The 20,320-nt window shown below is 45.7% G+C and overlaps 1 pseudogene across 1 annotated transcript; it reads left to right on the top strand.

Moving 5' to 3' along the window:
- The first annotated feature begins 9,377 nt into the window (after positions 1 to 9,377).
- On the top strand, positions 9,378 to 19,013 carry LOC309617675 (cell adhesion molecule CEACAM1-like; annotated as a pseudogene). The gene is made up of 6 exons: positions 9,378 to 9,384; positions 10,308 to 10,587; positions 12,965 to 13,094; positions 13,819 to 13,871; positions 14,560 to 14,591; positions 15,596 to 19,013. The product of its transcript is annotated as a cell adhesion molecule CEACAM1-like (transcript).
- Positions 19,014 to 20,320: the final 1,307 nt, after the last annotated feature.

Raw genomic sequence — 20,320 nt, 5'->3', positions numbered from 1 at the left:
TACGTGTGGTTTCTTGCCTGTGCATTATACCTCAGTAGAGCTGTAATCGAGGCTTGATGTTATGGATTGCCTGTGTAGTCAGGAGGAGAGAATATTGTTCCTCTATTACTGCTACTTCCAAATAGGTAGACGCTGGATGTGTGCCCACTGGTGTGCAATAATTATAACTGTTGGCCTTTATATGGCACTCACTGTATACTGGGCACTTCAGGCGTCTTAGCTCATTTAATCACCCAAATGAGTCAGTTGAACTCATTTACTTCACTCAACTTTCCTACCCCCTGGCCTTTGCACATGCTGTGTCCTCTGCCTGGAATGCATTTCTGCCCCTTTGTGAGCTCTAGGTTAACTCTGTCTGGGTCATTCTCCATTAGATGTCTGTCTTCAGGAAAGTCTTCCCTGGTCCTTCCATCTAGGTCAGCGTCCCAGTTACGAGGTCATAACTAACTATATGAGAGGACTGAGGAGCAGCTAAACTCACCCTGTAGGAGAAACTTTTAGGGAGTGGTCATATGTGTCTGATGATAAAGACACCATCTTTTCCCACAATGACAGGATTTCTCTATGTAAGGTATAGGGCAGGACACCCAGAGGTTTGGCACAGGCGAAGGTAAAGAAACCAGAGAGAGAGTCACCATCTGAAGGCTGTCCTTCACTGGTCGGGTGCACATCTCCATTCCAGCTCCAATGGTAGCAGAGCCTTCAGGGTGCTGCAGTCAAAGGTATTTGCCCATCACCACGACCTGGGAGGTGAAGGTACACTACACCAATATGGATTCTACCTAGCAGTCAGGGCCCCAGCACAAAAGGGGACTCATTCCACCTGCACAACTTGAGAAGAGATTGAAAATGAGATAATTGGCAAGGGTGTGTGACTGTTGTGGAGACACAAGGGTGACAGCAGTTTCCTGCTGCTGATACCACTGGGTTTCTGTACTGGAACACTGAGGAGGTGCAAGACAGAGACATAGAGAGTATCCTCTCTGGAGAGGGCTACTTGACAGGAACTCCAACTTCAGGCTGAAAAATCCATCCAGCCCACAGCAACACTACAGGGAGGGAGCTGGGGAATTAATACCCCAACCTCACTCAATGTCCTCCCTCTGGTCTCCTGTTGGGTCTCCCCATTGACTGAAGCCAGCTGGAAGGCAAGAGATCCCACTGACAGTCCCCACAGCACAGGGCAGGGGGAGAAAGGGAGAGAGTGAATTTGAAGAAGGAAACAGAAAGTGTCCAGCAGTCACCCCTTTCCTTTGTCCAGATGAAAATCAGAGTGCTCAATACAGAAGACACAATTCCCATCCGTTACTTAATCATAGAACCATATTGTGCTAATGACAATGGGTCACACACCCACAGCATTAGACAACCAGTTCTTCATGTACTACAGTGAGAGGAAGATGGGGAAAAACAGCCTATGACGAAGATGAGAAGGTCCTAACTGTGTAGCTGGTGGTGATCAGAGCTGCCCTCTCCTACCATCCATTCTGTGTTCTCTTACCACCTGCCAACACCTCCTCTGGGCAACTGGTGTGACACAAATCTTCATTCTTAAGGGAAGTTAGTGTTCAATGGTCTTGTCTTTATTGGCTCTTGGCCACTTTCTGCTGAACAGGGCCACCGGCCAAGGAGATATTACCCCCAACGCATCCCCTGGCTTCCAAACATGGTCCTCCTTGATCCAGCAACCCAGCCTCCCTCCGGTGGTCAGGTTCCCTCTGGCCATCAGCAGAGTGGCCCTCGTCTCTGCCTGTTGTTTCAGCAGCACAAGGAGCACAAAACGGCAAGGGGGCAGTCCTGGCTTCCAGTTGATTAAAGCTCTGATGGGGTTCCTCACCCACACCAAGCCCGAGGTCACAGAGACCAGGAGCAAAAATTCCTTAAGCGGGTTGTTAGGTGTACTAGTGGGAGGGGACACTCCCTTATCCTCCCCTGATTCATGGACCCCTGCATTCTGGCTCTGGGGGAGGTGACACGATGGACTGGCCACCGGTTCAAGACATACAGCATCTCCTGTTGGGCGGCAGGGTACCTTCTCTCACCCGGTGCCCTCATCAACCATCACGGCCATTCCACCCTTCCGATAGGTCAGCTGTCTCTGTGTAGTGGGGCACCTGGAAGATCAGTGAGCTCCATGGATGGGAGTTAATTGCCTCACTTCCTTTGCCTTAAAATATGTCCTCTAGCTGGAAGCAATACTTCATGGGATACTGTAGCAATAGAACAGACATCCTCTAAGTTCCCAAATGGCAGGGCTGACAGAAGCATTGAGTCCGAGGAAGGCAAATCAGAACCCACAGTGTGTATTTATCCCTGTGGGGGGGAAGCTCAGTCCCCTCGAGGGTGGGGTGTGTCCTGGGTAGTCCTGCTGTAGAAAGACGCCATAACAGGCTTAGAGTTGGCCTCTGCCTCTGTTGGTTTGGGCACTGAGTACAGTCAACAGCCAGGTCACCTTGGGGAGAGTTAACCCATTTGTTGTCTCTGTGGGGAGCTGAGGTATGAGGTAGATGGGCCCTGGACACAGCAGCTAGAGTTTGTCGAGAGGAGTAAATTTGAGCTTTGTTTTCCCTACACACTTCAACGACAAAGTTAGTGGCAGGAGCTGAGCTCTGCTGGAGTAAAGAGATAAGATGACCACATCTATCACTCCTGAGGTCAGGAAAACCTTCCCTGTCTGCACATGCGCAGGAAGCCTCCTCAGGGTCAAAAAGGGAGGGGGCGTCACCCCATAAATAAGTGTTGTCAAACCTCTCATTAGCCTCTGTGCTGGAATCCATCTCGGCAAAAAGATGTGCACGCCTATTGGGAAGGGTCCTAGGGCAGGTCAGATGTGGGAAAAGAAGCGAGATAATTGGCTAGAGGAGAACAAAGATGCAGAAGAACTGCCCTCTATAAATGATTTAACAGCCTTTTTACTGTGGTCTGCCCACACCCTTTCTCTCCTGGTGTGTATTTCTGCCTAGCTTCTGTCTTATATAAATAAACTGTTTCTCTGTGTGCTCTCCCACATGTTGTGCTGTGTTGCTAATAACAAACTTTGTACCTGTTTTTGAAGTTTTTGCCTCCTTGAAACATTCTTGTTACCACAGGGCAAGAGCCAGGGCAACTTCACTTCTAGTCTCTAGCCCCCCCCGGTGGACTAGGGGCTAGGATTCCTGGTTTTCATCCAGGCTACTCAAGTTCAATTTCTGGGCAGGGAAATAAGATCCTGTGTCAAGATCACTCGCTGCTGTCTATCCAAAATCAGAGCCTCCACCACCCACATAGCCACTTTGCACATGGGCCCAGTGTGCAAGCACTGATGCGAGAGAAGCCGCCTGACACGGCTCACTGGGTACCAAGAACCTCCTGCTCAGGGCATGGGTTCTGGTGGGCATTCGTGTGGGACATGAACATCTTCACCCTCTGTGCCCATCCCCAGAGGACCATCCACATATCCTCCGTGTCTTCATTTGATGCTTTTATTCTTACCAAGTCCTTGACCAAATGGCTCACCAGGGGTCCATGCAGAAGTGGACTTGAGGACCTCTCTCCCGCCCACAAAGTGGACCCCTGAAGTTTTGCCCCCTGAAGGATTTCCTTACATCACTCTTTCAGGACCACATGTGCGAGTGCTAACACAGCAGCTACCCACTTCTGCCTGGTGCCAGCCCACGCTCCAGATCTGTGCATACACCTAGTCTGTGCTTTCTGTCCTCTGTAAATAGATCACAGGGAATCCCCATGAGCTCATAGGTGTGGGTGGGGGAAGAGGCAGGAGGAGTGGGTGCCATGGGTGCCTGAGCCACTTGCTGGCGTGTCCACCTGTGCCCTCCATTCCTGCTTGAGCCTGATCTCAAACACACCTTTTCCACAGATGGTGGACGCTGCTGAGCGTGCCCAACATCATGGTTCGGTAGCTTGACTGCATCCAGTATGTGATGTGCAGTTCAGGTCACAATGCCCTTGGTGTTGGTGGCCAGGTGTCACTGTCAGTTTGAGCTGCTATAACAAAATATCATGGCTTATCAAGAAGAGAATTATTGGGGCTTCCCTGGTGGCGCAGTGGTTGAGAATCTGCCTGCCAATGCAGGGGACACGGGTTCGAGCCCTGGTCTGGGAAGATCCCACATGCGGCGGAGCGACTAGGCCCGTGAGCCACAATTACTGAGCCTGCGCGTCTGGAGCCTGTGCTCCGCAACAAGAGAGGCCACGATAGTGAGAGGCCCGCGCACCGCGATGAAGAGTGGCCCCCACTTGCCACAACTAGAGAAAGCCCTTGCACAGAAACAAAGACCCAACACAGCCATAAAAATAAATAAATAAAAACCTTCATGGATTAAAAAAAAAAAAGAACAGAACTATTTCTCACAGTTTTGGAGGCTGGAAGTCCCAGATCAGGGTGCTTGTGTGATCAGGTTCTGGTGAGGGCCCTCTACTGGGCTGCAGATGGTAGATTTCTCATTGTATCCTCACATGGCTGCAAGAGAGCCAACTAGCTCTTCCTTCTTCATGAAAGGGCACTGCGGTGGTTAATGTTCAACTTGACAGGTCTAAGGGATGCCCAGATAGCTGGTAAAACATTATTTCTGGGTGTTTCTGTGAGGGTGTTTCCAGAAGAGAATAGCATTTGAATTGGTGTACTGAGTGAAGATGGCCCTCGCCAAAGTGAGTGGGCTTCTTCCAATCCACTGAGGGCCTGAATAGAACAAGAAGGTAGAAGAAGGAAGAATTTGCTCTCTGCTTGAGCTGAGACACACGTCTTCTCCTGCCCTGGGACATCAGCCCTCCTTGTTTCAGGCCTTCGAACCCGGACTAGGACTTATACCATTGGCTCCCCTGGTTCTCAGGCCTGAGGTTTGAACTGGTACTGCCAGCTATCCTGGGCCTCCATGTACAGACAGCAGATCCTGGGACTTCTTAGCCTCTATAATTGCATGAACCAATTCTTCATAATAAATCTGTTTCTATGTATTCATATATACCCTACTGCTTCTGTTTCTCTGGAGAACCTTGACTAATACAGGCACTAATCCCATCATTAGAGTTCCACCCTCATGACCTAATGACCTCCCAAAGACCCCAGCTCCAAACACCTTCATACTAGGATTAGTGTTTCCAGTGCACCAGGTACCCAGACTCCACTGGGGCCCAGTAATAAGCCTAGAGCCCCTTTCCAAATGTCTGATTGCAATCTTCAGAAGAAGGCATAGATTTTCTTCAAAACATGGAGTTCTGCACCGTGATTATCCTATTGGACCTTGTAAGATGCTCCATATTGTAATATACTGGGTTTGAAACATAAACACTGTTACTGCCATTATTTTCTAAATACAATCACCCAAGAGTTATTTAGAAGAACTTTTTTATATTTCCAACTGGGAGATTTTGGTGGAAGGAAGCTAGGGTTAATTTCTAGTATAATTCTTTTGTGGTTTAAATGGTTTGTTCTTTTTTATAATTTATGGCTACTCCCTATATGGCCTATTGCTTACTATCCCTACTGTTTGATATTAAAATGTATCTGCATTTATCAACACATGATTTTACTTCTTCAGAACCAGTTGAGGATTAGCCAAGTCTGATGTCCTCTTACAGGAAGTTAAGGGTTTTGCCCAACTGTACTTGTGAAACAAGGTTACAAGCTTTTAAAAATCAATTTCCGATAAATTAATTTGCAAACTGGGTTCCGGCTTCTCCGTTCTTTGGCAATTGAATAAAGTTTGTTCTGTTCCAGTCCTCCCACCCCCCCCAAAAAAATCAATTGCAAGTCACTGATTCATTGCAAAAAAAATCAGCTGTGGGCTAAAAAAAAGTATCGGAATTTAGATTTTGCGTATTTATTTGTAGAGCCTTGAACTAGCTAATGCTCGTTTGATTTCTAAATTATTCATGTTGGGTCTAAAGTCAATTTCAGTCAAAGAACCAACTTTTAAAGCTGTTTACATTCTTCTAGTTTGAATTACAAAGATAGAGGGGAGAGAAAGGGGGGTTAAGAAAAAGAGAGAGGAGAAAGAGGAAGAGGGAGAGAGAGAAATGAAGAATAGAAGGAAAGAAAATTGGCTATAGAATGGAGAAGGAGAAAAAAAAAAGTAGAGACAGAATGAAGTTCAGATCTAAAGATCAGCCTGTCTCTTCTGGATATTGACCCCTAATCTGATCCCAGAACCAGACTGATTCTTAACTCTGACCCTATACAATCCCACATTCTGAACCTAAACATCTCATATCAGTTCCCGACCCTGAACAAGCTAAGCCCTAACCCTGACCCTAAACCCTGATTCTGTTATTTGCACTGCAGACTTGAACTTTAAAGAATCTAAAATAGTCATTCCCCAAGTGGACATTCACATCCAGAGATGGTGTTTCATGGGCTTACAGTGGGTTAGGCAGCTTGTGCCCTTTCAGCCTTCAACTTCTCCCTCTGCATCGGTTTTGTCACCCATCCCTCAGAGCCTCTAAAGACACTTACTGAAACAAAATCACTTCCTTGGTCTTCCATTCCTTTCACTGCCTCTTCCCTTCTCAGTCAAGCATCTTCAACTATCTGGACCTATTTTCTTTGCTTCTATTTTTTCACCTCCCACTCACTCCTCCATGCTCTCTTTCCATCTCCTCTTTCTCTAAAACTGCTTTTACTGGGCTTCCCTGCTGGCGTAGTGGTTAAGAATCCATCTACCAATGCAGGGGACATGGGTTCGAGCCCTGGTCTGGGAAGATTTCACATGCCGCGGAGCAACTAAGCCTGTGCACCACAACTACTGAAGCCTGCGCACCTAGAGCCCGTGCTCCGCAACAAGAGCAGCCACTAAAATGAGAAGCCCGCGCACCGCAACAAAGAGTAGCCCCCGCTCGCCGCAACTAGAGAAAAGCCCGCTCGCAGCAACGAAGACCCAATGCAGCCAAAAATAAATAAAATAAATTTATTAAAAATAAATTAACTTTTAAAAATAAAATAAATAAAATGAAATTGCTTTTACCAAGGTTGAGGTAGGAAATAGATGGGCCTCTGGGCCGTACAGCTGGTGTCTGTCAAGTGGAGTAAAATTGAAGCTTTGTTCTCACCCAGACACTCCAAGGACAAAGCTAGTGGCAGGAGCTGAGCTCTGCTGAAGTAAAGAGATAAGATGACCACTCCTGAGGTCAAGGAAAACTTCCCTGTCTGCACATGTGCAGGGAGTCAAAAAGGGAGGGGGCGCCACCCCATAATAAGTGTGGACATACCCCCACAGGCCTCTGCGGTGGGATCCATCTTAGCAAAAAGTTGTGCACTCATCTTGGGGAGGGTCCTAGAACAGGTCAGATGTGGAAAAAGAAGTTAGATAATTGGCCAAAGGTAAACAAAGACCTGGAAGGACTGTCATATATAAATGATTCAAATCACCTCTTCACTGCACTCCTCATTCAGGACACCCACACTCCTCTCTGTGTGTGTATTTCTGCCTAGTTGCTGCTTCTTCTTTCTTTCTTTTTTTTTTTTTTTATATTTATTTATTTGGCTGTGCCGGGTCTTAGTTGAGGCACATGGGATCTTCGTTGCGGCATGCGGGATCTTTAGTTGCGGCATGCGGGATCTAGTTCCCTGACCAGGGATCGAACCTGGGCCCCCTACATTGGGAGCACGAAGTCTTAACCACTGGACCACCAGGGAAGTCCTTCTGCCTAGCTTCTGACTTACTGCACTCCTCCTTATTAGAGAGGATGCCCATACCCTTTCTCTCTGGGTGTGTATTTCTGCCTAGCTTCTGTCTTAAATAAACAAACTGCTTCTCTGTGTGCTCTCCCACATGTTATGCTGTGTCTCTAATAATAAACTTTGTACCTGTTTTTACAGTTTTTGCTTCCTTGAAACATTCTTGCTTTCAATGGGGGTACAGCCAGGGGAACTTTGTCTCTAGCCTCTAGCCCCTGGTGGTCTAGCTGCTGGGATTCCTGGTTTTCATTCAGGCTACCCAGGTTCAATTCCTGGGCATGGAACTAAGATCTCTCTTCAGGACCGCTCACTGCTGTCTCTCTGAGATCAAGGTCACCAATATCCTCTTTTATTGCTAAACCTGCAAGGTGCTCCTCAGGCTAGTTTTGCAGCCTTTGACATGATACACTACTTTGTTCCTGGAATAACCCCTGAGGGTAAATACAAGTCGAAAAAGAAAGAGAAATTAATTTTTCCTAGTGCAAAAAGGAAAAGAGATTCCCCTTTCTTTCAGAGCATTTTCTTTAGAAAATGTGTCATTGTAAATTCTTTCTCTGTCCCTTTGAGATGTATGTAAATCTTTTAAAAATCTAAATAAGATTCTTGCCAGCTTTCCAACCCAGGGAGTATCTTTCCCAAGGACCTGGGAGTTATAGCTTTGAAAATGTGATCAACAGGGAAGATGGCACCTCTGTCTCCCAGATTCTGGGGGAGGGTAAGAGCCCAGTTGAGGTGGACACCGCACTCCAGGTTGCAAAACTACCTCCAGTCGTGAAGATGTAAGAAGTTTATTTTTCCTTTGGATAAAGCTAATTAACTAATACAGATGATCACCCCCAGCTACCAGATGAATTTAGGATATGTGACAAATGGTGCTGTCAAGTCCTCTTACTTGAGGACTAGTTACTGTTTATCTTAAGAACATGTATGTAGGGGGTTGTATCTGTCTGGCTATATAAGGGAGTGAGCTTTCTTTCGGTCTTTGCAATTTCTTAGCAAACTGCCTGTAGTGTACATCACATTCTGGTTTAATGCTATAATAAAACTTTTTCTTTTTTCTCTTCTACCTGTGTGGAGAGGTTTTCTGGGTTGAGACGAGCCTTTGTTTTTCTTTTCTTTTTTTTTTTTCTCTTTCAAATTGAATATATTTGACATATAACACTGTTTAAATTTAAGGTGTACAATATTTTAATTTGATACATTTATATATTGCTATATGATTGCCATTGTAGCAATATTTCACACCTATATCCCATTACATAATTATCTTTTCTTTTTAGTGGTTGGAATAATTAAGTTCTAGTCTTTTAGCAAGTTCGATGATTATAATAAAATGTTGTTGTCTATATTCATGTTAGAGCTCTATGGCTTATTTACTACTTGTTTCAAGTTTGCACCCTTAAACAACATCTCTCCTATCCCCCGCAAGCCCATCTCCTTGTTACCGACCAAGGTTCCTGGCCTCCTTAATCAATAGAAATTGATCAGAGGCCAGCCAAGAAATTCAGGCAAGGCCTTATTGGGGTCCCTGCTGCAGCAGGGGGGAATGAGAACAAGTAACAGGTTTCCTTGCTGGCTCGCTCGCTGAGGGGGCTGCGAGCTGGCTCCTCACATGGGGGGAGGGTAAGGGTATGTCCAGCGGTGGGGCTGGAGGGACGGCTTAGGTGGTTTGCCCACCCCTCAGGTGGTGGTGTGTGCAGGGGGCATGCGCAGTAACCCGATTTTGCTCCCGACCCCCTGCTTTTGCTCTCAGCTCTTCAGAAGTGGCAGTAGGGCTTTTTGGTCTCTTTGTATCTTGTTGTCCAGATTTTGCCCCAACTGTGCATGCATGCAGTTATTTTTTTTAGTCCCTTATAGTTTCTTTGTATTTTGTTGCTCAAGGAGACGTTTGTCCAGGTGCAAGCATTGCAGCACTGCAGCATAGGGTCCCACGTCCCAGCCTGTCTCATCCTGGTAACCACCATTTTTACTCTCTGTTTTTATGACTTTGGCTTTTTAAGATTCCACATATAAATGATATCATACAGTACTTGTCTTTCTTGGTCTGACTTATCTCCCTTAGCATCAGGCGCTCAAGGTCCATCCATGTTGTCATAAATACCTGTAGCAGGATGTCCTTTCTCGTGATGGAATAATATTCCATTGTGTGTGTGTGTGTGTGTGTGTGTGTATATATATATATATATATATATATATATATAGACTCACCGTCTTTATGCTTTCATCTGTTGATGGGCTTTTAGTTTGTTTCCATATCTTGGCTATTGTGAATAATGCTGCAATAAACATGGGAATGCATATATCTCTTTGAAATCCTGTTTTCATTTCCCTTGGGTCTATACCCCAGAAGTGGAATTGCTGGATTTCATTTTAGTTACATTCTCGAAACACCCCCGACCTTCTGAATTTCTAAGACATCACCTTGCTGGCCAATCCTCAGAGAGGAGGTGCAGCCCTCTCCTTACAGATCATCAATGAAGAGAGACCCACGACCTTGTTCACAGTGTCAAGGCCATCCTCTGGGTCACCTTTACAGAGCTCACTGGCCCCGGGGGTGGCTGAGACCTCTGAGGAAGGAGCGTGGCCCCAGGCCCCTGACCTATTCTCAGTCAGTCACCCCTCTGTCTCTCCACAGACCCAGTGGCACAGCCCTCCATCGAAGCCAGCAACACCACAGTCACAGAACATGAGAATACCGTGGTCCTGACCTGCCACACAAATGACACTGGGATCTCCATATGCTGGTTCTTCAATGGCCAGAGGCTACTGCTCACAGAGAGGATGAAGCTGTCCCCAGACAACAGCACCCTCACCATCAACCCCGTCAGGAGGGAGGATGCCGGGGATTATCAGTGTGAGGTCTCCAACCCGGGCAATTCCAGCAGAAGTGACCCCCCTCAGGCTGGATGTGAAATGTAAGTGACCACTCGCCCCATGCTACATCTTCCCGGGAGAATTACTCTACAAACGGTGTGCAAAATGGATAGAGGTCACAGGGGGCAGAATAGCAGTTAAGAGACCATTATAGTAAACAGATGGCAAAATCTTAATAGCGCCATCTCTGGAAAAAATACAATTAGTTTCTAATCCTGGGTCTGGCATTTACTCTGTGACCTTGTACAATATTTTTTTTTTTCTGGCGCACTTTCTTTATATGGTAAAAATAAGAAGTATGTAAGATTTACCATTTAAATAATTTTTAAGTTTATAGCTCAGTGGCATTAAGTACATTCATATTGGTTTGCAATCATTACCCATATATATCCACTACATTTTGGTTAGTATTGTCATCTGAAAATATTATCTTCCAGTCCGTGAACACAGAATGTCTTTCCATTTGTTTATGTCTTCTTTAATTTCTCTTACTATGTTTTCTCCTTTTTGAAAAATTGTTTTTCAGTTTTTCTGTGTGCAAGTCTGTCACTTACCTGGTTAAGTTAATTCCTAAATGTTTTATTCTGATTGATGCTGTTATAAATGGAATTTTTAAAATTTCCTTTTCATACTGTTCACTTTTCATGTATAGAAAATACAACTGTATTTATGTGCTGGTTTAGTATCCGGCAGCTTTGCCAAATTTGCTTATTAGTCCTAACAGTTTTTTGTGACATTTTTAGGGTTTTCTATATAAGGTCACATCATCTGCAAACAATTAATTTTGCTTCTTCATTTACAATTTCGATGTCTTTTATTTCTTCTTCTTTTTTTTTTTTTTTGCCTACTTGGTCTATTACTTTCAATACTATTTTGAATAGAAGTGGCAAAAGCAGGCATCCTTATCTTGTTCTTGATCTTAGCAGAAAAACTTTCAGGCTTTCACATTTAGAATGATGTTAGATACGGGTTTTAATATATGGCCTCAATTATGTGGAGGTAGTTTCCTTCTATTCTGAGTTAGAGTGTGATGAAAGGATTTTGAATTTTGTCTAATGCTTAAACTGATTTAATCTCCTTCTTAGTTACAGGTTGATCATATTTTCTATGTCTCTGTGATTCCACCTTGGTAGCTTTTGAGTTTCTAGGAATTTGTCTATTTCATCGAAGTTATGCAACTTGTTGGCATATAATTATTCATAATACTCTTGTAATTCTTATTATTTCTTGAGAATTGGTAGTTACGTTCCCACTTTCATTTCTGATTTTAGTAATCTGAATCTTCCCTTTTTTTCTTGATCGTTCTAGTTAAAGGTTTGTCAATTTTGTTAATCCTTTTTGAAGAACCAATTTTTGTTTTTATTGATTTTCTCTATTATCTTTCCATTCACTGTTTATCTCCACTCTGATTGTTATTATTTCCTTCCTTCTGCTAGCTCTCGGTTTGGTTTGTTCTTCTTTTGCTAGTTCCTTAAGTTGTAAAGTTCGGTTGCTGATTTGAGATCTTTTTTTTTCAATGTAAGCATTAACAATTATAAACTTCTTGCACAAGATTATTAACTACTCTGAGCCTCAGATTCCTCAACTGAAAATTGCAGTAAAAGCACCTGCTTCATGGCATTATTTCAAAGATTTAATGTACTATTAAATTAAACTCTTGGTAAAATGCCACACACAGAGGAAAACGTTCCATAACTGTTAGATGCTATTACTACTACTATTACCATTAGGCTCTATAAAATCAGGTACTCCTACTGTCAAGGACTACCTGACTCTAGATCCACCTGTTAGCTATATGACAATGGGCACGTTTTTTCACCACTGGAAGCCTCAAGTTTTTCACCTATGAAATGGAAATAATGTCGATCTGGCAGGGTTACATGAATCAAACGAGATATATGTAAAGTATATAGCCCACGCGCCTAGAGCCCATGCTCTGCAACAAGAGAAGCCACCGCAATGAGAAGCCTGTGCACCGCAACGAAGAGTAGCCCCCGCTCACTGCAGCTAGAGAAAGCCAGCATGCAGCAATGAAGACCCAGCACAGCCAAAAATAAAATAAATAAAATAAATAAATTTATTTTTAAAAATGGATAACCAACAGGGACCTACTGTAAAGCACAGGGAACTCTGCTCAATGTCATGTGGCAGGCTGGTTGGGAGGGGAGTTTGGGGGGAGAATGAATACATGTATATGTATGGCTGAGCCCCTTTGCTGTTCACCTGAAACTATCACAAATTTTTAATTGGCTATACTCCAATATAAAATAAAAAGTTAAAAAAAAATGAAAATTTATTCCTTGAAGGAACACGTAGAGACTACTTCATGTTGACAGTTGTTTCGCAGAGCACCTCCCACCTTGTCCCACCTCCCATAATGTCACCTTCATTCATTCTTCTCTGTTCTTTCCATGACAGATGATTCAACACAAGGAAGTTCTTCTGGCTTCTCAGGTGGTGCTATTGCCGGCATCGTGATTGCAGTCCTGGCTGGGGTAGCTCTGATAGCACCCCTGGTGTATTTCCTGTATGTGAGATAGACTGAAGGGTATGATGCCTTTCCTCTTGTTCTGCTTTCTCTGAGGCTAATCGTCATGCTTGGCAGAGAGAAGGAGACTTCATCTCTGTCTCTGGCCTGGATCTGCTCCTCATGCTTCCTAAAGCCCTGCTTCTTGGCACTAATTCTTAGGGGTCTCTTCTTCCCTGGTCTTCATGCTTTATGCTTCATGTCTCTTGGACATGGTTATTCCCAACCCCATCTGGTTTAGAGGGAACAGAGCCCATTATGTTCCTCTGTCCCCAGTCAGGGAAGCCAAGGTCCAAGAAGGAAAACTAATGAGGAAATGAAAGGAGAAGCAGGAGGAAGGGAGTCCTGTGCTCTGTCGACAACAGTAGCAGGAGGAGAGAGGGACAGGACAGGAAGAGAACCTAAGAAAAGCAGAAACAACCAAAGGCCTCCTGGGCAATAAATAAAGTGAGAAAAAAACAGCATCTACCTACAAAAGGGGAAAGGTGTCAGGGTAGAAATAAGCTCAGAAGCAGTTGGCATGAATGGCCCTAAATGTGAACAGCCAGTAAGCAGGAGAGGAGTAAACACTAGAAGGGATGATAGGTAGATTGAAGAAGGAGGTCCTCAGAGGAAAGAGGACCAACCAAGGTATAAATGAACATTGAGGAGCCCCAAGGAATCATGCTGACAGTGTCCTTCCTAATTCAAGCAGCAAAGACCCTGTGCCTGGGAATAGCAGTCACAGTGTCTGATATTTATTTAGGGCAAGTGACCAGCAAGACCTCTCGGAGCACAAATCCTCAGACCACAACCAGAGTAAGTAAACCTGCTCACCTCGTGAGAGCTCGTATGTTCTACTATATACCCTGCCCTAGCAGGGAATCCCGGATTTCCAAGTGAATCCCTACCTTCTGAATTATTAGAGGGGATCTCAGTTTCCCAGTCTTACAACTGGCATAGGTCCTCACACCCTTCCTGCTGCAAAAGATTCCCCTGAGACACAGCTGGGGGAGAGACACTCACCCCTCCTAGGCCAGGCAAGTCAGGCAGGCCATGAGATGGACATGTTTCCAGAAGCCTTTTCCTCATCCTACCTCCTTCCCCCTCCTGCCTCTATTATGGATGCGGGCATCTCCTTTGGTGAGGCTTTCCCTGCCTTTGGTGCTCTGGGTACTGTGGGCCTCAATGCCCCTCCTTGCCGCTGGAGCCTGCGGCTGAGACACACACCTGGGCAAAACTCGGGCCTTGTGAACTGGAAGAAATCTTCAGAAGTGCACTGAGGCCTCTCCCCACCCCTCCTTGGTCTAATGCCCTGGGGTCTGGACCACAGACTGAGGGAAGTGAATTCCTTAAGTCTTAATCATGGGCCACCTCCCCACCCCACCCTCTCACCACCTGCCACCTCCTTCAGCTAGAAGCACAACAGCTTAGGAACGCCACATTCTGAGGCCATAAGTCAGCTCTGCATTTTCATGGGTTGGTAACTCTTCTTTTGCTTCCCCAGGTCAGGGCTACTCTGACAATTCACCCAACAAGCCAGTTTCATTGGCTCTTTTTCTCATGAAAATATCTCTGTGTAGAATGGGTTATTCTTGAAGACACAAATGGGAGATCAAGTTTGGATCAAAGTTCCTCACTGCAACAACAAACAAAGAAGTATTGGTTAATCACTCCCATGGGTCTAATTCATGCAAGAATGTTGGCTTTAGAATTTTTCCCATCCTGTATTTCAATCCTGGCTGTGACCTTGAGCAAGTAACTTAACCTAGTTGATCCTCAGCTTTGTCCTCTGTAAAATGGGCATGCTGCCTACTTCAAAGGGAAGGTCAAGGAATTAAATGACAGAAATGTAAAGCCCTCATCACAATGCCCAGCTCAAGGAAGGCACTAGATCATTCTCCTTGCTCTGCCTCCAATCTGATCCTGCCCTTACTGTCAAAGGATCATTTCCATTCTAATGGGTCTGAGGCCTTAGTTCCTTTACTGTCTATTAATAAATTTTACTGAATATTCTCATATTAACCTTCAATAGAATATACACACATACTGAAAAGTGCTTAAATCATATTTGAACAATCTGAACAACCCATGTAAGCAGCACCCAAATTGATAAGTAAAACATGTCATTCCCCCCCCCCCAAAAAAGACCTCCAGTTACTTCCCTTCAAAGAGTAACCACTATCCTCACTTCCAATGCGATTATGCTCTTACATAAAGGAAAAACACAGTATGTCCTTACATGTGTCTGGCTTCTTTTCATTCAAAATTGTTTTGTAAGATTCATCCATCTCATTGTACGCCCTTGTGCTTAATTTATTCTCATTGCTGTATCATCGTATTTCATTGTAGCATTCCATAATCTATCGCTCCTAATGATCATTCAACAGGATGTTAGTAAACAGAGAAAATGGGTAATAAAAGCCCTTCTCTGAAGCTAAAAGTTTCAAAGTGGTGAAAGCATGTGGTGCTGAATCACACTGGACAAGGTGAGGGCCTGGCCTACGACACTGATTTAATTGACTGCTGTTCATTCCTTTCAGATCGACGAAGGTGCATATTCTGCCCTGAACTTCAATGCCCAGGAATCAAAGAAACCAACTTCAGCCTCCCATCCCCAACAGCCACAGAAGTGGTTTATTGAGAAGTTAAAAAAAAAAAAAAGAAGAAGTAATAATGCAAAAAAAGAAGTAGTGTTCCCTGCATTACTGACTTATTCCAAGTTTCTCATCCCATCGCTAGGAGATTCTTTCACCGTTAGGGAAAATGGGAAGTGTGTCTTCCCCCCGCACCTCCCTAATGAGGCACATCCTGGCTGCCGGGTCACAGCCCCTTCCTTCAGTGTCAGTAGATGAAAAGGTACATCCAGGAGGAGGTCTGGAGGAAACCCAAACTTCCTTGTCATTGAACTTTGGCAAAGCAGACCTTGGGAGAGAGTTGCCGGAACGTCCACCCCTCCCATTTGCTGACCTAGACCAGTTTTATCTATATATTTATCTTATATAAATTTATTTATTTATTTGTTTTTTATTTTTGACTGCGTTGGGTCTTCGTTGCTGCGCGCGGGCTTTCTCTAGTTGTGGCGAGCGGGGGCTACTCTTCTCGTTGTGGTGCGCGGGCTTCTCATTGCGGTGGCTTCTCTTGTTGTGGAGCATGGGCTCTAGGCACGCGGGCTTCAGTAGTTGTGGCTCATGGGCTCTAGAGCGCAGGCTCAGTAGTTGTGGCGCACGGGCTTAGTTGCTCTGCGTCATGTGGGATCTTCCCAGACCAGGGTTCGAACCCATGTCCCCTGCACTGGCAGGCGGATTCTTAAACACTACGCCACCAGGGAAGCCCTAGACCAGTTTTAAACTTGCGTATTCACAGCACACTCATTCCTTCCCACCTCAGTCCTGTCCTATTGGAGTCTAACTTGAATTTGCCATAACCTTGAGAGTTATGTCCTTATGCACTGAAATGCATGTGCCAGAAAAGAAGAGAAAGAAACAGGAAAAGGAAAAGCTTCTCCTAGCTCTTCAAAGTCCAGTATAAATCCACGGGAAAATACATATATAACCAATTTAGGACTGCAAATTCTACACCTTTGTCTACTGTCAGGATTGTCTACCTGGAGGATCAGGGACTAAACACCTTGCTGCTTACCTAGAATACCACCTAGGCCCTTTGGAAAACTCTTCTTCAGAGAACCTACCAGAAGAAACTAAAAAACTACTTGTCTAGGTCCATAAGTAATTCCTGATAAAAAATGCAAAAAATGCAGGTACGTTTAAATAACTTTATGGGCTTTACTCCAGGAAGTGCCCACAGAGGAAGGGGTTATTGCTTTAGGGGGCAGTTGGCTCTTAACACATACAATCTGCTGGGACTTGGGAAAGGAATCAGAAAGCTACCCTTCAGAGATGATCTAAATAATTGCTAAAGAATGCACAGTTTGTGGTACTGAGTTTTTCCCCTTCCTTCTGAGACATTCTGCAATTTAAATTGTTGTAACTCCTTTCTATGTGAAAGGGGTTGTTTACTTAATTTGCTGTGCAAGCCAATCAGACTGCCTTAGGTGAAAGAAGCTACCAAAACCCCTCAAGTCCCTCTGGCCAGGAGCTCCTCAAGCCTTTTATGTCAGGGGCTCCACATAGAAAATAAGAAGAAGCAGTTTTCTACATTCATGGCCAGAAAGGGATCTCAGTTTCTAGGCATCTCAGACCAACCATCAGCACCATTCTATTCCGTGCTTCTGCCTGTGCACGTTCCATCTGCCCCACTCACCTTCTCAGGAAACCTTGGCCTCTGCTAAGGTGTGTTTGGTTCTTGAGAAGCAGGAGCACCTGAAGGGGACACGACCACCCACGCAGTTGGCATCGTTTACAACCTAGAACGCTGCACTGGTGCGGATGCTCCTTAGGACACAAGGGGAGGATTGTAACTCAGCTCTCGGCTCCGTGAAAGCCTCTGAAACTTGTTTTCTCCCATGGGGTCTCTGAGACCCAACGTGTCAGCATAAAAAGGAAGGGCAGGAGAAGGAGAGGCACGTCTACTTCCCACCCAGCCTCCTTCTGCATGGATGGAACCTCCTTGAGGCTGTTGAGAGAAAGGCTTCATTCCATATTCATTACTTGATCTAACGCTGTGTGGAACTGGCCCCCTCAAAGAGGGTTGGTTGGGAGTTCTCTGTACTCAGGAACCTCTTTCAGGGTTTTTTAACCCTGACACAGACTGTATATACCTCCTCTCATCCACGCTATTCTGTGTAATTTAATTTTGCCTGGCTAAGGCTGCTTCTGAATTATTTGTAAAATTTGCTCTATATTTATAATAAAATTTATATATCAGGCATCAACATGCTGCCTCACAGTTGGTACTATTTTCTACAATGTTTTCTTTACAGGCAGAAGAAACAGAAATTGCTTAACAGGGAGTCAGCGTGAGCCTGTTTCTAAGTCCACATGGTATCTGATCTAGTGATCAGAGAATTCGCTAAATTCATTTGCACACCTGCTAACAAAGTGAGTCCATCTAGAGCAACAAGCCACAGCTCCAACCTGCCTGGAAGAAACTGCCTGTCTTCCTCTGGGACAGAAGATGATTTCGTGAGTAGATCTCCTGGCCTCTTTTCTAGGGACAAATCACACTTCCCACGCAGATGGCTCCTGTGAATCAGATGCAGCGATACAGCTTTCACTCCAACAGTCTCCACGGCCTCAGGGGTATAGAAATCTCTCTAGCACCCTCCCTCCTCCTTGTACCCTGTTCCTTTCTTTCTGCCCCTCAGAGGGTCAGAGCTCTTCTAACCTGGATAACCTTCATTCCTTAATTAGCCTGTTATCATTTCCTGCACTTCCAAGCAATTGAAACGTGTGCTGTCTTTCTCCTTCCTCATGCCATGGTTTCTCCTGGCCCTCTGCAGTGCTCGCTCCCTTCCCAAGACCCCTGGAAGTGGCAGATTATCAGCACCCATCTCTCGGCCAATTCAAAGGTACTTTCACTGTCCTCACACTGTTCACTTTTACAGCATCTGAGACCACACACAACTTCTTCCTTCTGGACACTCTCCTCCTACCAGCCCCCCCGTGCATTGCACCCCGACGGCAGATTTCCTACTCAGACCTGCTTGTCTCGCTCCACACCACCCTCCTTCCACAGCTTCCATGACCTCTCTGCAGGTGGCTTCTTCATCTACATCTCTAGCCGGTTCTGCTTCCCAGAACTCATGACACTCACATCCAAATACCTTCTGAAATTGCTCCCCATCTGAACTGGCTTTCCCCCACAGGTCACTCATTTTTCTCAGTGACGCCACTGCTTCCTCAGCCCTTGCTCTTTCGTTTTCTAGATTCAATACCTCGTCGAAGCCTGTTGATTCCTTGTTTAATATCTCTCAGTTGTGTCATTCTCTCCACTCCCATACACCTAAATGACCCAGGCCCTCAACACCTCTGCTGGAAGTGCTGCTTCCAGCACTGAAGTTAGCGGAGTTAGCATCGCCCCACAGCTGGGGCGCCTGCCGGCCACTGGTGGGGAACTCTGACCCCCAAGGAGACGGGAGGAACCCCAGAGTGAACCGGTAGGATGTAGGGGGACCGAGGGGGGAGGAGAAGTGAAGGCCAGACAAGATCAGCACCCCTGAGGCCGGGGAGATCAGGAGAGGCAGGTGGGAGGGACTCTCCGGGAAGAGCGGGAGAGGAGCGGAAGGCGTTTGCCCCGCCCACTTGGGCCCTGGGGAGCCTGCTGAGTTCGCAGGCGGATCCCCTGCCCTCCAAACCCCTCTCCAGGCCACGTGGGTCCTCGGGGGCATAGGAGGGAGATGGGGGACATCAGGAGAGGCAGGCAGGAGGGGCCCTCTGGGAGGAGCAGGAGACGAGCAGAGGGCGATTGCCCCGCCCACTCAAGCCCAGGAAGCCTGCTGGGTTCCCAGGTGAGGTCCCCCACCCTCTGATACCAGGGGTGGGGGGCACGCCTGGGCCCCTTCTGTTCTGTTGAGACTAAGCCCCACCCCCCCACAGCCCCCAGGGCCTTTTCCAGCCCTAAGGGTCCTAAGCATAGGCCCCGTCCACTGCCCAAACCTCACCCTTGCCTAGGTCCCGCCCTCCACAGCCAAGGCCTTTTCCCCCTTTGTTTTTTTTTTTCTTTTCCCTCCTCCTCATTTTTACTACTGTGGTACTGTTGCACCTTCTGGTTGTTGATTCATCTATATTTCTATATTTTTATTTTTATATTCTTTCTAACATATCTGTTATTTTCCTAGTCTAATTTTATTTTGTACTTTGCTATTGTTCTCTCTTTTTTTTTTTTTGCCAACCCCCCCCCCCCCACCGCTGCTTGCAGGATCTTGGTTCACAAGCTGGGTCTCCCCAAGAGTGGGAAGTGCTGTTAGAACATTAACTAACTACCCAGGAGCAGAAGGAAATGGGGCTCTCTGAAGGGCCTCTCCCTACATATTCTCCCCAAGTTACCTCTGAGAGTTGGACAATTCAAGGCTATGTCCCAGCCCTAGGATGTGATAGTTATTTTCTGTTATAAAGGTGGGGGAGGGATCACAAAGCAGAAGTGGGACACTGGAAAGGACAGACTAAAAAGAGCTGCTTAAGCATGCTTTGTTTAAAGGTCAAGGTCTTGTGAATCATGCCAAACTCCCTTCCCTGCGTGGGCTCTCTATGAGGATGAGCCTTGCCCCATACTTGGAGCCCCCTTGAACCCAGAACTCTTCTTGCTTGGGGACCAGAGCAACAAAGGAAAAAGGGAACTGGGAACAGGATGACAAATAAATACAAGCA

Source organism: Balaenoptera borealis, assembly GCF_965194805.1.
Source record: "Balaenoptera borealis genome assembly, chromosome: 19".
Classification (NCBI taxonomy): domain Eukaryota; kingdom Metazoa; phylum Chordata; class Mammalia; order Artiodactyla; family Balaenopteridae; genus Balaenoptera; species Balaenoptera borealis.
This window is presented reverse-complemented; position numbering and strand designations above follow the sequence as displayed.